Source organism: Mauremys reevesii, linkage group 2, assembly GCF_016161935.1.
Source record: "Mauremys reevesii isolate NIE-2019 linkage group 2, ASM1616193v1, whole genome shotgun sequence".
Classification (NCBI taxonomy): Eukaryota; Metazoa; Chordata; order Testudines; family Geoemydidae; genus Mauremys; species Mauremys reevesii.
The window spans coordinates 85,789,942-85,803,796 of record NC_052624.1 but is presented as its reverse complement, the minus strand read 5'-3'; the positions used below and the strand labels follow the sequence as shown (position 1 = coordinate 85,803,796).

Below are 13,855 nucleotides of genomic sequence, written 5' to 3'. Positions count from 1 at the left end.
CATGCAGACAAAACTCTTTTCAGGTACCCCCTCCAGGATCATGTACATGCCGCAGCTTCCACATCCAGTCATCCTCATTGTGTCTTTCACTGCTGCCTCTGTATCGGTCATAGCCTTCCCACCTAAAACCTGTTAGTCCAAGAAACACAAAACAAGACAAACCCCCAACAGGCACCAGAACACTGGCAGACCACCACCCACTCCCTTCACTAGCCTGTCAGTTCCTCTGCCTAGGTCTCTTAGTTTCCCCTGCAAACTCCCCCTGGAAACTCCCCTGTTTACAGCTCCATTTGCTGGCTACTGTGCCGCTGCAGCTGTCTATGCCGCTGCCTGACTGGCTGGCTACTTTTATAGGACCCCTAAGCAGACAAGCCCCGCCCCCTAAACAGGGTTCAGCTTCTCTCCCAGCACACTGCCCCTAGCAGCCGCCACACATACAAACTACAAAATACAATACACAAAATACAAAAACCTGCTCCTTCAACAGAACTCCCTCTGAAACTCCTCTGTTTACAGCTCTGTTTGCTGGCTGCTATGCCACTGCAGTGTGAGTGCCACTGAAAATCAGCTCGCCTGCTGCCTTAGGCACCCGTGCCATAGGCTGCCTACTCCTGGTTTGAGCTAATATGCAAGTTACTCTGTGCTCATGCACAGGACTTTTATGTGGACAATTAATCTCATAGAGTCAGCTCTCTCTGTAAAACGAACGGAGCTGGAACTTTCTCCAGAAGCACACATATTGAATATAAAGAGGCTTTGATGAGTCCATGCCCCAATTCTCTCTCCAATCAGCTATGACTCAACCTCTCTAGCTTCCTGGTAATGCTAAAACTTTCTTGTTTCTTAGCAGGAATGACAGCACCTTAATGTTTTCATCACTGGCTTTTTAACTTATTACACTGGTACACATTTTCATTCACAGGTTGAAATTAGAACCTATTGATCCAGGCTTAAAAACCTCTAGATATATGTAACAGTCATATCAATGCTTCAGAATGATGGATGTTTTTGAAAAATACTGGTAAACTCTCAAAGAACATTGTGGGGAGGGGGACACAATTGATTTGGGGTAGTTCCTCTAATAAAACAAAATTAAATCTATTTTTTCACAATGCTGAATACAATAGTAGTTCCTTAAGGGAAGTGGTATATAGCTTATCAATAGATGCATTACAAATTAGAACGGACATAGCACTAAAGAATATATCACTAGGAACACTTCACAATCTCTGGCTCTTCAACTTCTGCAAAACATAAAAAGCTGAAAGCTATGTTCAGGGATGGTGGGTTTTTTCTAAATGATTTATATAAAATTACATAAGCAGGTCACCTTATATTTTAAAAGATAAACCCTAAAATAGATCTGGAAACTATAACATGTTCAGCTGCATTGTAAGAAGAGAGAATGGTTGAAGTGTAATGGTTCTGGATGCTGAATACTCAAGAGATCTTCAAGGTGGTTATTGGCACTGTAAGGATTATGCTAGCTATAGCTTATCCAAGTGATATCCATGTCCTTGGAAACAACATTTTTCTACATTATCCACCATAATCAAGGCTTTCATCATATTTGATATAGTAAATAATATAATGTTTTCAGTTTAAAAGATTTGGGGGTTTTTTTATCTGAACACTTGAAAAAAACATTGATGCAAGTGGCTTATATAAATCTGTGTTAAACGTATCAGAGATAAGCATTAAAATACATGCTCAAAACCTCTCAAAACTTTGACTGAGTCACTGCAAGTACTGAGTCTGCAGAAGGGGGAAAAGCTTTGGCTACATAAACCACCAGGACACACTGCAAAAATGACATTTAAAATAGGGCTGTTTAGCTAAGAGGCTTCTTTTGGATGTACAAAGAGAAAGGGAAATGGGGAAACTCTTTATGTGATACAGTGGACTTCATTCTTTTGAGTTCTATCCTGCTGCCCCTCGCTGTATGAAGTATATCTTGGTCTTGTTGACTCCTAGGGGAGCATGCTTGGGCCCTATGCTTGTAAGACCCGCCAGTGCCATTGGGATTGCTGCACAGGCAGACAGAGTAGACTAGCTTTGAGGTAGGTGGCTTGATAGTCTATAGTTTAAAGCTAAATTACTCCCTCCATAGAAGAAGAGTCATGATGAATTTCAGAATGTTCCAAGTTGGGTGAGCTCTAAGAAACTCAGCTACTTGCTTTAATCACTAGAGTCTACAAGAACTGGCTGGAAATTGCATAAGAACAGGAGCTCTCAAAGGATTTCTGATACTTGTTTGCAGTGAGGTCAGAAATACCATGACAATAGGAAAGGAAAAATTACAGGAAAACTTAGGCAAAGTTTAAAACACTCACCAGCTGGGAGGAGAGGGAGATGCAGCAGCCAGTTACAAAATGACTACATTAGGGCTGCAGCTTTCTGCTTCTGCTAAATTTAAAGGGCCAGCCACAGGAAGGCAAGCTGAGAAAGAGTCCCTATAAAAAACAGCCCTGTGTGAAAGAAAGTAAGTAGGGACCAGGCAAAGGTAAAGCAAGGGTCTTTTGAAGAAAGAGCTGCTTCTGTGTTTTGCATACCGCCACTACATCACCATACATATAATTAAGCAATTAGAGCATGTGCCAGTTGTGACAATTTGCCTTCAGACTGCTTATGCACAAAATAGATCAAGAGCAAATATATCAACCATGCTTAAATTTGAATAGCAATGGCTACATATCAGCCACTGCCCCCAGAAGCAGCATATGAAGTAGGCATAATACTGTTATATGACCTCCCGGTCTCCTGACTGGTAGGCTAACACAAACAGGCAGAGTCCCTGGAATAACGATAATAAAGAACCATTGGCAACATTTTTAAAAGCATCTTAGTGTCTTAGGAGCCTGATTCCCATTGACATTCAAAGTCCCTTTTGAAAATTTTACCTCATGATTGTTTATTACTGGAGGAGGTTACAAAGTCAGCTTCCCTCCTACTGCTGCTGCGAGTTTCTTTTTTCTCTCAAAGGAGAGGAGGACAGACACACCTGTAAGTTTCTCAGTTACTTCCTAAAAAGTACTTCCCACCTTGAAGGAGCCACACACCTTTTAGGGCCTGTGTGGGTGTCACAAGAAACACCCACTCACCTAGTACAATAACTCTGTTATGATATTTCTATTGTGGATTGGCACAGATGTGAACCTGTAAAACACAATCACCAGTGTGTAACTTATTTCCTCTGCTCAAAGGAAGCTCACCCCAGGTATCTGAGCCCCACAGAGCTTCACATCAGCATTTGTATAGTTCCCACCACAATGGGGTCCTGATCCATGACTAGGGCTTCTAGGTTCTACAGTAATACAAATGATAAATATTAATAATCCCAGACAAGACCTGATTTATGATGCTGCTATCTGGGCCGACACATCCGGGATCAAACAAGGGAACTGACAGAGTTAAAAGCATGAGCAACTACCTCTTGAGCTGAAGAGGAAGGCTTGGAAATGGGGCCTACAACAGACTCAGCCCTTCTGTGGCATGGCACAGATAACACACACTCACCAGGAGGTTCCAATCTCTCTTTCCTTCTTGAGCACCAGTGTAGGGATAGAAATAATCTAGCCAACAATTGCTATAGATAACACAATGGTGTAGGTTATTTGGAGACCTCCTTTGGACTAAATCCTTTACTGATCACTGACAAAGTCTAGGGGATCCATTATATTTATCTGTTTTAAGAGATTTGTTGCCCCAACTGCAAGTATGTGCCACCTCAGAGAATACTACTCCCACCCATCCTAGGCTTGCAACTTAAAGAAAAAATAAAAACCAGCAACACAGGGTCAAATTCTTCACTGACAACTCCACTGACTTTAGCAGAGCAAAGCTAGCAGAGAATTTGGCAGTGACATAGTCCTTTCTCCATGTAAAACACTTCAACTTTGAGACAGATCCTCACTCAGAGGTCCCAACTCTTGTTCCTGCAAAGGCGAATGCTCTCCTGGCCTGGCTGATTTTTCAGGGCAACCAGGAAGATGTAATAGGGTGGCAAAGAACCGTGACTCAGAGGTTGCATGGCTGTGACCCAGAAACATCCACCTGGGAACAAGATGCTCATACCAATGAGATTCACCTCTCTCTCTCCTCAAAGGGGTTTCCACAGACCTTCCCTTCCCAAGTCTCACATTGTGAGGGGCTGCAGGAAATAATGCCACAGCAGTAACCTGCACAGAGCAACCCCGGTAATAGAGAGGTTCAGGGACCTCAAGTAGAGCCCATAAAAATAGTAATTGGAAGGAGTCATGATGATTTCTTTTGCCTTCCAAGTACACCTCCTACCCTTACACTAGGATGACCAGATAGTGAGTGCAAAAAATCAGGACAGGGCTTAGGAGTAAGAGGCGCCTATATAAGACAAAGCCCTGAATATTGGGCCTGTTCCTATAAAATTGGGACATCTGGTCACCCTATCTCACACCATTCCCCAGGCTGCCTCTGTGGGGAAAGATGACTTCTCGGGAGGCTCAGTCCAATCCCCTTCATGTAATAGACACCAAGGGGTGGAGTTAACAAGGGTCAGTGATGCTCACCTCAGTCCCCAGTTACCTGTGAAAAGGTAGCTCTTCAGCCTCTTTTCCAAGTGATAATTCCGTTTCAGATTTGACATTCCTCTCCTGTGTCATTCAGGGGTGATGTTCCATCCACTTACTCGGTGCTTGAACCAAAGTCCATTGAACCCTATAGGGTCTTTCCGTAGATTTCAGTAAGCTTTGGATCACCCTGAGACATCCCGTCCGTATATGCATATAGATATATAACAGGAAAAAAATAAATGGTTTCATCTGGGGTAAAATGAACAGTTCCTAAAGACAGTAAAAGAATATGGACTACTTCTGAGACCGCCCTCAGAGATTCCTTAGGGGGTAATGAAATAGTATCCAGAAGGGCAATGATGTATATCAGTACCACAGTCTAGTTACAGATGCATTTCTCTCCAGGAAATAATTACAATATCAGACCCAAATTGCGAGAATGACTATACACAGCACTCCTCTGGTAAATGGTAGTAATGAAGCGTAGAGCCCTCTTCATTTTGCATTAATATTGAAGGAACTATTTCCCAACTAGAGGAAAGACTAAAGCAAGAATAAGAACCTAGTTTATTATTTAGTGAATTCCAAGGCATGTGCCATCCATGCGAATAACCGAAAGATAAGAGATTTGAGTACTGCAGTCCAGGATCTTAAAAATTAATGAGACATTCTATAATTACATGGCATGCACTGAAAACAAGGTTGTTTCCCCAGTCACTGGGAATCACAATTATAGTGGCTCTGTAAACAGCACACCCACTGAATTCATTTTCTAAATTTTAACATTCAATGATAGGACTGTACATTTTTCTTTAATTCAAATCAAATTTTTAACATGCATTGCTGATTAATACTTGGGGGAAAGCAGCTGTGCGCTATAATGATTAGGAGACAAATAGCTCATTTAATGAATACATTGAACAAAGACAAATTAAGATATGTTGAGAGACTCTACTGTATTTTCTGCAACAAATATCTTCTGACTCTCCTTGCTTCTAGTCACCTCGATGTGCATGTGTATCTCCTATTAACATTAATAATGAACTGGGAATGAGGTCTGCGATTCCATCAGGTTGCATGCTGGGGAGGTTTGCTTTAGCTGATATAAGAGTGTTTACACCATCCAGATCACTGCTCCCATTTTCATCTCATTTTCCTGCTGCAGAAAGTGTTCGGACAACAGACAACCCGAGGAGATTAGATACTAGCAGTTAATAACCTAAGTGCCCCACTAATTTATATGTTTGTGGAAGCACCCATGATATGGTAAGTGCTTTCCAGACATCCAAGAACATTCAAACTGAACCTCTGTGATGTGTCTGAATCTATCACCAGCAGCACACAGGGAGACCGAAGATAACATGGCAAGAACTGAAGGCTTGGTCTACGCTACCAACGTAAGTCGGTATAACTGCATCACCCAGGGGTGTGGAAAATCCAGTTATACCAGCTCTCCGGTCGACATAGGTAGTGTTTTCACTACGCACTGCAGCTCCCTCTGCTGCTGCACTGGTGCAGCTGCTCTGTTGCAGTGCTGTAAGTGTAGACAAGCCCTGAGCTTTTGTTGTCAATTAGCTCCTATCCCTGTAATATATAGATGTCAACACATAAACTGGCATTTACAGGGTGCCAATCACCAACGAACTAGGCACAAAATATATTAAAATCAATCAAAATCAATAGTAATGAACTCTGAAGGAAGCTGATCTTGCCAGAGCAGTTGCTCAGGTGCATTTTTCCCTTTCTTTTTCTCCCACCTGTGGTTGCAGATAGTCTTCTGTATATAATCGCAGTGGCACGGGAGCCAGCCAACAGGGCTGCTAACAGGGGAGTTTGAGTGGGAGTTTACAGGGGGAGGCGGAAGGGGGCGGCACCGTGTTTCCTGTGTTCCCCAGGTAAGAACGCCAAGCGAGGCCGAGACAGCAGCAGCCATGAGCCAAGCAGCAGAGGCTACACTGAGGATGATAGCATGCAGCAGCTGCGGTATGTACATGGTTCTAGCGGGGGACCCAGAACAGTACTATGTATGCATGAAGTGCCGCCTAATAGAGCTGCTGGAGGAAAAGATCCAGGGTCTAGAGCTGCAGGTAGAAACCCTGGTAGAGCATAGAAGGGGGTTCGAGCAGCTGATGGAGCAATGGCAAGAAGTGGCTGAAGGGGAATGCCCAGGAGTACAGGGGGAAGCAGGGGCTAAGGCCAGTGAGGGGGCACTGCCAGATGAGGAATATGGGCAGTGGAAGCATATGACCGTGAGAAGCAGGAAGGGGAAACGGAGAGCCAGTGAGGGAGAAATAGAGCTAAGGAACAGGTTTGAAGGTTTGGAGAATGGGGAAGGGGTACAGCAGGTGGTAGCTGACGGTGGGAGGGCAAGGAAAAAGAGAAGAGCGGCCAGTCCGATAGAAAGAGGGGAGGAGTCGATGGAGGCAGCACCAAGTTTGGGCCCAGGGAGGATGCAGGATGGCTTAAGGGGAACCACAAGGGATGATAGGAATGGAAGGAGCTTGTAACCAGGGGGGACGGAGGATAGGTTAGAGGACCGCACTGTCCCCAGGCAAAGGCAGGTCTATCTGATTGAGGATGCCATACTGAGAAGGTTGGACAGGCCTGTGACCAGGGCCGATCCAGAGAACAGAAGGGTGTGCTGTCTACCGGGTGCTAAAATACGGGATGTGGACCTGCAGTTGAAAAGGATCCTGAGAGGAGCAGGTAAGAACCCTTTGATCATCCTTCATGTAGGAACGAATGACACGGCTAGATTCTCACTAGAGAGAATCAAGGGAGACTATGCCAGGTTGGGTAAGACGCTCAAGGAAATTGAGGCTCAGGTGATCTTCAGTGGGATTCTACCTGTCCCTAGGGAAGGGCGCCAAAGGGGTGACAGGATCATGGCGATAAATAGTTGGCTGAGGGAGTGGTGTTACAAGGAGGGCTTTGGGATGTATGGGCACTGGGAGGCTTTTGGGGACAGAGAACTGTTCTCACGGGATGGGCTCCACCTAAGTAGGGAAGGAAGTAGAATTCTAGGAGGGAGGCTGGCTCATCTGATTAAAAGAGCTTTAAACTAGACATTGGGGGGAGACGGTTGGGAGAGGTCCAGGTACTCTCCACGCCAAATTTATACGTTGAGAGTGAGAACAACAGTATAACAACAGATATAGCCAGAGGGGGACGGTTAGGTATAAGGAAGGCGGGGGGGGGACGGATACTAGACCGACAGGTCATACTGGTAGTACTGTGTCCCTACCAAGTTGGGTGAAAAGGGTGAGAGGAGCCAAACAGCAAAAATTAGGATGTTTGTTCACCAATGCGAGAAGCTTAGGTAACAAAATGGAGGAACTAGAGCTCCTGGGCCGAGAATTGAAACTGGATATCGTAGGAATAACCGAAACATGGTGGAACGGTAGCCATGACTGGAGTACAGGTATGGAAGGGTATGTGCTGTTTAGGAAAGACCGATACAAAGGTAAAGGTGGGGGAGTAGCATTGTATGTCAATAATGAGGTGAAAAGTAACGAAATAACTAGCAATGCAATGGATAATACGGAGTCTGTTTGGGCAATGGTCACACATTGGGGAAGAAAACTACTAGAGCGTCCCCTGGGATAGTGATTGGGGTGTGCTATAGACCACCGGGATCTAGCCTGGATATGGATAGAGAGCTCTTTAATGTTTTTAAGGAGGTAAATACTAATAGGAACTGTATGATCATGGGAGATTTTAACTTCCCGGATATAGACTGGGAAACAAATGCTAGTAATAATAATAGGGCTCAGCTTTTCCTAGACGTGATAGCTGATGAATTTCTTCATCAAGTAGTTGCTGAACCGACGAGGGGGGATGCCATTTTAGATCTGATTTTGGTAAGTAACGAGGACCTTGTTGAGGAAATAGTTGTAGGGGACAACCTTGGCTCGAGTGATCATGAGCTAATTCGTTTCAAAATAAATGGAAGGATAAACAAAATTGCATCTGAGACTAAGGGTTACGATTTCAAAAGGGCTAACTTTACTAAATTGAGGCGACTAGTTAGGGAAGTGGATTGGACTAACATATTTAGGGATCTAAAGGCGGATGATGCCTGGGGTTATTTCAGGTTGAAGTTGCAGGAGCTGTCAGAGGCATGTATCCCGAGAAAGGGAAAACGGTTCGTAGGTAGCAGTTTTAGACCGAGCTGGATGAGCAAGCATCTTAGAGAAGTGATTAAGAAAAAACAGAAAGCATACAAGGAGTGGAAAATGGGAGGGATCAGCAAAGAAACCTACCTTATTGAGATCAGAGGGTGTAGGGAAGCAGTGAGAAAGGCAAAGAGCCGGGTGGAGATGGACCTAGCGAAGGGGATTAAAACCAATAGCAAAAGGTTTTTTAGCCATATAAATAGGAAGAAAACCAAGAAGGAAGAAGTGGGACCGCTTAAAACTTTAAACGGAGTGGAGATTAGGGATAATCTTGGCATGGCACAATATCTGAACGAATATTTTGCCTCGGTCTTTAATGAGGCTAATGAAGGGCTAAGGAATAGTGATATCGGGACTGATGGGAATGAAGATATAGGGGTAGACATTACGGTATCTGAGGTGGAAGCCAAACTTGAACAGCTTAACAGAAGTAAATTGGGGGGCCCGGATAATCTTCATCCTAGAATATTAAGGGAATTGGCGAGTGAAATTGCAAGCCCGTTAGCGATGATTTTTAATAAATCTCTAAACTCGGGGGTTGTACCGTTTGACTGGAGATTAGCTAATATAGTTCCTATATTCAAGAAGGGGAAAAAAAGTGACCTGGGTAACTACAGGCCTGTTAGTTTAACATCTGTAGTATGCAAAGTCATGGAAAAAAATTTAAAGGAGAGAGTGGTTACGGACCTTGAGGCCAATGGCAACTGGGACAAATTACAGCATCGTTTTATGAAAGGTAGATCGTGCCAAACCAACCTGATCTCCTTCTTTGAGAAAGTAACAGATTTTTTAGACAAGGGAAATGCGGTGGATCTAATATATCTTGATTTCAGTAAGGCGTTTGATACGGTACCGCATGAGGAATTACTGGTTAAATTGGAAAAGATGGGGATCGAAATGAAAATCCGGAGGTGGATAAGGAGCTGGTTAAAGGGGAGACTGCAGAGGGTCGTATTGAAGGGTGATCTGTCGGGTTGGAGGGGGGTTACCAGTGGAGTGCCTCAAGGTTCGGTTTTGGGTCCGATTTTGTTCAATCTATTTATCGCTGACCTCGGAACCAAAAGAAGGAGTGGGCTGATAAAGTTTGCAGATGACACAAAGTTGGGAGGTATTGCCAATTCGGAAAAGGATTGGGATATCCTCCAGGGAGATTTGGATGACCTTGTAAACTGGAGTATTAGTAACAGGATGAAATACAATAGTGAGAAGTGTAAGGTTATGCATTTAGGGATGACTAACAAGAATTTTAGTTATAAGCTGGGGATGCACCAGTTGGAAGTAATGGAGGAGGAGAAGGACCTAGGAGTCCTGGTTGATTGTAGGATGACTATGAGTAGGCAATGTGATGTGGCCGCTAAAAAAGCTAATGCGGTCTTGGGATGCATTAGGCGAGGTATTTCTAGTAGAGATAAGGAGGTGCTAGTCCCGTTATATAAGGCATTGGTGAGACCTCATTTGGAGTATTGTGTGCAGTTTTGGTCTCCCATGTTTAAGAAGGATGAATTCAAACTGGAACGGGTACAAAGAAGGGCCACTAGAATGATCCGAGGAATGGAAAGCCTGTCGTATGAAAGGAGACTTGAGGAGCTCGGTTTGTTTTCCTTAACCAAAAGAAGGATAAGAGGAGATATGATTGCACTCTTTAAATATATCAGAGGGATAAATACCAGGGAAGGAGAGGAATTATTTCAGCTCAGTGCTAATGTGGACACGAGGACAAACGGATATAAATTGTCAGTCAGGAAATTTAGGCTTGAAATTAGATGAAGGTTTCTAACCATCAGAGGAGTGCAATTCTGGAACAGCCTACCGAGGGAAACAGTGGAAGTAAGGACCTCCATGACTTTAAGATTAAGCTAGATAAGTTTATGGAGGGGATGGTATGATAGGATAACGGGTTTAGTCAATAGGTCAATAACGTGCCACAATGGTAATTAGTACAAAGGGTCAATGATAGGATATTGTTAGCCTTTTTCCAGAGGGTCTGGCTGGAGAGTCTTGCCCGCATGCTCGGGGTTCAGCTGATTGCCATATTTGGGGTCGGGAAGGAATTTTCCCCCAGGGTAGATTGGCAGTGGCCCTGGAGGTTTTTCGCCTTCCTCCGAAGCATGGGGCAGGGGTCGCTTGCTGGTGGATTATTTGCTACTAGAAGTCTTTAAATCATGATTTGGAGCATTCAACAGCAGAGTCAAGGGAGAGAATTATTTCAGGAGTGGGTAGATCGGCTTATGTGGCCTGCATCTTGCAGGAGGTCAGACTAGATGATCATAATGGTCCCTTCTGATCTTGAATTCTATTATTCTATAAAAATGTTTTGGGTCGGGTTCCAGAAATGGTCCAACTACTTTTAGGAGGCTATTCCATAGGCTAGGAGCCAGCACGCAACTGCATATTCACAACAGTCACAATGACTCCTCTGTTGTAGTTGTGAGACTGCAGTATGATTAGATCAGGTCTATTACTATCTCAATTTGGGACATTTCAATTTTTGTGTCAAAATTTTGACTTTTGAGGGAAAAAATTGGGAAAAATGTGAAAAAAATCACCCCAACAATGCACCCTATTTACCAATCAGCTGTAGAGCCAGTCCTAAAATTTCAGTGACAAATGTAATCAAAATGTCAACTTTTGACAAACAAAGGGATGATTTTTTTGTGTGAAAAATTGTCCTGAAAAAAAATTGCCAGTATTTGACCCATTCATTTTATGCTTAATTTTCAGATATATCAATTCTTCTGCTAACCACAGTCCCAAACCTGCATCCATTATTCATGTACGCAGTTCTACCTGGGAAGACTTATTGAAAGTCAACAAACTGATCCATTTTTTTTTTAATTCCATCTCCAGGCTGTTCCAGGACTTTCAGGTGCAGTAACCATGCACAATCATCCCAGCTCTCAAAGCCTGATTTGCCACATTTACATTAGCAAATGTAGGCCTACTCTGATGCATACGCTAATGTTAGGCATAGAACAACTTTTAGCACTTTGCTTGAAGAGTCACTCCTACAGAGCCGGATTCACAGAAGATAGATTGCAGTATTGCCAACCCCAAATGTTCAAAAATCATGAGTCAGGCTCGCCAAAAATCATGAGATTGGATTTAAAATAATGAGCTTATGTAAAAACAATAGATTTGGTGTTCTTTTCATTTGTCTTTTGCTTTTTGAGCCTTTAGGGTGCACCGGGGTCACATTTTGAAGCTTTCTCCAGAACCACGAGGGCTAGAAACTTACTTTTTCTTTTAAAAAGGAAGGCCAAAATCATCACATATCCACTTGAATCCAGGAACAGGGACTTCAAGGAAAACAATAATTATCGTGAGACTCACGACCAACTCATGAGAGTTGGCAACACTGTAAAGATTGTCAAAACAGCCCATGGATGTTTCCTTACTAATATTCAACCTGTTTCCATGTTCAGTTTTCTAGTTTACTTACCATCAATTTGTCTTAATTTGTTTCAAAATGAGGATAGTCCTCCTGAGTTGTTACCAAATGTTATTTTAATAGAGTGAGACAGTTTTAACGCTTTTAAAAGAACAATTATAAAAAGCAGCACACTGTGCGGAGAGGTAATAGTGCGGGAGTTATTTCTAGAAAGCTGCCATTCATTTTGTTTACCTGTGTGAGTCAAGAGCGTGGTTCATGTGGAGAGACGTACAATTAACATGCGTTGACTGATTTCCATTATACTTCTTCACAGCAGGCTGCAACATTTAAAAAAATATATATAACAGCAGCAATAAACAGCATGATTTATAGACAAAGCACAAAGCGTCTCAATGGTGTTAAGCGGAAAAGAAATGGTAAATAAATGAGTGTGTCTAGATTTAGCAAGTCAATTAGAATTAAATAGAGTCACTTTTGTAGCAAACTGAAGCCTGTGGGACCAGTCACTGAAAGCCTCATCACCATTCACTGTCTTCTTTAGGGAATGCCTTCTCCTAACTCCAGTTTTTATCACGGAAACAGATCTCCTACTGAATGAGTACTTGCACTGAACACCTGTCATTAGGAAGTGCCAACAATTTGCTCAGCAGTTTCCTCACTCATCCCTAGCTAAATAAGTTGCAACAGCATGAGCTAAAGAGTCAAAGTGTTCTGGCTAATGCTGCAACAGACTTATCTCCTCTGTGGATCAGGCACAGAAGGAGACCCATAGCACACGCTCACCAATGGGTTATATAAACATCCTTAAATAAAGGCATGCATTTGGCCTTTAAAAAGTGTTAAATAAGGCCAGTGACATGTGAGCATAGCCATTGTCATGGTTTGGGCAGGAGCTGTCCTTGAGGACAGAGCAGAGGAGAACGTCCTTTCTTGTATGAAAGACAAAGAAAGTCAAAGGAAAGCTCAGTGGGAAGGACTACTGCTTTCTCCATTCTGTTCCATTTTGGCAATAGAACTGCTTTACCCTAAGGTAAAGTGAACCTCACTGAGACAGACATTGCTAGAGCAACAATGCTTTTTTAATTGGCTGTTACTGAGAGGTGGCCATGAGAATATTTCAGCCTTAATTTTTGAACAGAGATTAAGGTACTGATTTACACCGACTTTAAAGTGTTGTTTCACTGTCGGAGCAGTGTAAATGGGCCTTAGTGTAAAAAAGAATAAAGCCCACTACATTTATAAAGCATAATTTCATCTTGGAGTACTGATTTGTCTACTTTTATTTACTATAACAGTGGAGTAGGGACATGTCATCTGATGATATATATACCATACCTAGCACAATGGGCCTGATTGGGGTTGTGGGTATGACTGTAATGTAGATATTAAATAATAATGTAAAGCCCTAGAGTGTTTTTTCCAGTGTCAAGTGATAAGGCTTTTTGCCACTTTCAATGTCAGATGAATGTACAATCTAATAGACCTCACCACTGCAAAATTTTCCTTGATATTTTTAGTAGCTTAAATATTCACTCACATCTACTCTAGTTTATGCATCTAGTGATCATTTAGACAAGTGCATTTAAAGTTCAGATATTTTTAAAGCTTTAAATGTCAGCAACATATTATTTTGTATTTCCACCTTGTAGACTTTCTGTAACTACCAAAGCTATCGTTATAATATTTGGTGTACCTAATAATCTCCATGTCAAGAAAGATTTACAAGTACATTAGTAAAATTC

The 13,855-nt window shown here is 42.7% G+C and overlaps 1 protein-coding gene across 2 annotated transcripts in view; it reads right to left on the bottom strand.

The window, feature by feature from the left end:
* STAC (SH3 and cysteine rich domain) overlaps positions 1–2,368 on the bottom strand; it is a 192,125-nt gene extending 189,757 nt beyond the window's left edge. For both annotated transcript variants that reach the window (XM_039527917.1, XM_039527918.1), the window contains exon 1: positions 2,334–2,368. The gene's annotated coding sequence lies outside the window, so the exon portion shown is untranslated. The remainder of the gene's footprint in view (positions 1–2,333) is intronic.
* Between the last annotated feature and the right edge of the window lie 11,487 nt (positions 2,369–13,855).